The 3,040-nt window shown below is 45.4% G+C and overlaps 1 protein-coding gene across 1 annotated transcript in view; it reads right to left on the bottom strand.

Annotated features, from left to right (window-relative positions):
* FER1L5 (fer-1 like family member 5) overlaps nucleotides 1-3,040 on the bottom strand; it is a 60,761-nt gene that overhangs the window by 21,678 nt on the left and 36,043 nt on the right. The gene's annotated exons all lie outside the window — the stretch shown is intronic.

Here is a 3,040-nt window from a genome sequence, read left to right as displayed (position 1 = left end):
CTACCACAACGCCCGGCTATTTCCTGGTCACAGCCATCATTGTTGCTTGGCGGGCCCGGGCTGGATTTGAATCCACCACCCTAGGTGTATGTGGCTGGTGCCTCAGCCACTTGAGCCAGAGGCACCGAGCCAGCCACTTCACTCTTAAAGAGGCCATCTGCTAACAATGCTGACTGGAGCCCCCCAGGCACAGGCTGGGTGCTGATTGAGAACATGTGCTCTTTTACAGGCATGACCAGCTTCTATGGAGCACTCATTGAGTGCAGTGTGTCATGTCACATAGTCTGTCAGAGTCCCCAGTTTACAGTGAGAAAGTGCAGGCTAACCAAGAGAAGCAGTATGCCTGAGGTGGCATGTCCCTCTGGGTGAGATATCAAGGCCAGAGGGGTAGGACTGGGGTACGGGAAGCAAGCTTGGAAAACACACAGTCTTGGGTATGGCAGACTGGTTTACCAGGCTATGTTCCTCATTGAAACAGGTGGAAAGCTGGATGAGATACAATGGATTGTTTTTCTGAATTGCATTGCTGAGTTGGCCTTGAAGAAAGACACAGAAATAAATAATAAAAAAGGCAGAAAGTCTGTGAGATAAGTGAAGCCAAAGCTGTCTTTTGTCTTATGAATTGGAGAACTTGTGTTCCTCTTGGTAACTATAGGGGCAAGAGAGAAAGCCCAGGGCTGCCTACAGTGGGCAGTGTAACAGAATAATTGTGCCCTTTCCCTGTAAAGCTGTGTTGAAGTCTGAAACCCCAGCAGCTCAGAATGTGACCTTCTTGGGAGCCAGAGTCTTTGCACATGTTATTTAGTTAAGATGAGTAGGGAGTAGGGAGGGCCCTCAATCCAAATATGACTAGTGTCTTTATAAGAAGGAAGACAGAGAGATGACAGCCAAGTGAAGACACAGAGACACAAGGAGAACACCATGTGAAGACAGAGGCAGAGACTGGAGTGACACATATACAAGATCAGGAGCAACAAGGATTGATTGTCAGCAGCCACCAGAGCTAGGAGAGAGTAGCAGAACAGATTCTCCTCAGAAGGAATCAATGCTAACACTCTGATTTTTTTCTTTCTTTCTTTCTTTCTTTCTTTTTTTTTTTTTTTTTTTGAGACAGAGCCTGTAGCTGTCCCCCTGGGTAGAGTGCCCTGGCATTACAGCTGATAGCAACCTCCAACCCCTGGGCTCAAGCGAGTCTCCTGCCTCTGCCTCCCAAGTAGCTGGGACCACAGGCGCCCGCCACAGCGCCGGGCTATTTTTTGGTTGCAGCTGTCATTGTTGTTTGGCGGGCCCGGGCTGGATTCGAACCTGCCACCTTAGGTGTATGTGGCTGGTGCCTTAGCCACTTGAGCCACAGGCGCTGAGCCAACACTCTGATTTCTAACTTCCATCCTCCAGACCTGTGATATAATCAATTCTGTTGTAAGCCAATCAAAAGTCTCCATACACAGGAAAACCAGGTATCTTGGAAGGTGGTCACCATGAGTGAGCGAGAAGATTTTGTGTGTATGTATAGAAAGAGGTGGTGAACATGTAGGAAATATTTCATAAAATTTTGTAATGAATATTTTGTAAATAAAAACACATTTAGCTACAATTTCCTGTTTTCCCTATGTATGGTGACTATGTTTTGGGACACTTCTATAGTTGGCACAATGAAACTTAAACCCCTGTGGGCAGTGCCTGTGGCTCAGTGAGTAGGGCACCGGTCTCATGTACTGAGGGTGGCGGGTTCAAACCCAGCCCTGTCCAAACTGCAACAAAAAAATAGCTGGGCATTGTGGTGGGCGCCTGTAGTCCTAGCTACTCGGGAGGCTAAGGCAAGGGAATCTCCTAAGCTCAAGAGCTGGAGGTTGCTGTGAGCTGTGACACCATAGCACTCTACTGAGGGCAACAAAATGAGACTCTGTTTCTAAAAAAAAAAAAAAAAAGAAAGAAACCTAAACCCTCAGGGCCAGAATGGTTGAGAAATAACCCACCATATGGAAGGGGATGGTGAGGAAGTTTGCATCTTCAATGTGGCTTTGGGTTAAGAAGAAGAAAAGAATTTCCCCAAAGTTGTAACAAATGGGGCCTCACACAGTTTGGCATTCTGAGTTCATGCTATCTGAAGAATATCAAACAAAAAATTTAATTTAAAGTTGTCCTTAGGCTGGATGTGGGGGCTCACTCCTGTAATCCCAGCATTTTGGGAGGCCAAGGCAGGAGGATCATTTGAAGTCAAGAGGTAAAGACCAGCCTGGGTGACAGTGAGAGACCTCATTGCTACAAAAAATAATTTTAAAACCCCCAATTATCCAGGCATGGTATTATGTACTGATAGTCCTAGCTACTCAGGAAGCTGAGGTGGAAAGATCACTTGAACCCAGGAGTTTGAAGTTATAATGAGCCATGATGACACCACTGCACTCCAGCCTGGGCAACAGAATAAGATGTTGTCTCTGAAAAAAAAAAAAAAAAAAGCAAAACAAAACCAAAAACAGAGCCAGGTGTGGTGCAATGATTCATGCCTGTAATACTAGCACTCTGGGAGGCTGAGGTGGGTGGATTGCCTGAGCTCAGGAGTTCAAGACCTGTCTTGAACTGAGCAAGAGCAAGACTATGTCTCTACTAAAAATAGTAAAAACTAGCCAGGTGTGATGGTGGATGCCTATAGTCCTGGCTACTCGGTAAGCTGAGGTGAAAGGATCTCTTGAGCCCAAGAGTTTGAGGTTACTGTGAGCTGTGGTGATGCCACAGCACTCTACCTAAGGTAGCTGCATGAAGCTCTGTCTCCAAAACAAACAAAAGAAAACAAAAAAAAACTGGTCCCTGCCTGGCAGTGCCCCAGGTAACTAGAGGAAGCAAAAGCAAAGCTTTTTTGGAGAATGAAACTTTAGCCAGATCTCAAAGAAAGTTCCAAAAACAAGCAGCTGAGAACCCAACAGAAAGTCATACACAGCATTATCAAGAGATAAAGAAAAATGTTCAAAGCAGCTCTAATCAAAATAACTAAAAATTGGTAAGAGCCAAAACCTCTCTCTCTCTCTTTTTTTTTTTTTTT

The sequence above is a fragment of the Otolemur garnettii genome, unplaced genomic scaffold (genome assembly GCF_000181295.1).
Source record: "Otolemur garnettii isolate 467f Iridium unplaced genomic scaffold, OtoGar3 scaffold00148, whole genome shotgun sequence".
Taxonomy (NCBI): domain Eukaryota; kingdom Metazoa; phylum Chordata; class Mammalia; order Primates; family Galagidae; genus Otolemur; species Otolemur garnettii.
This window is presented reverse-complemented; position numbering and strand designations above follow the sequence as displayed.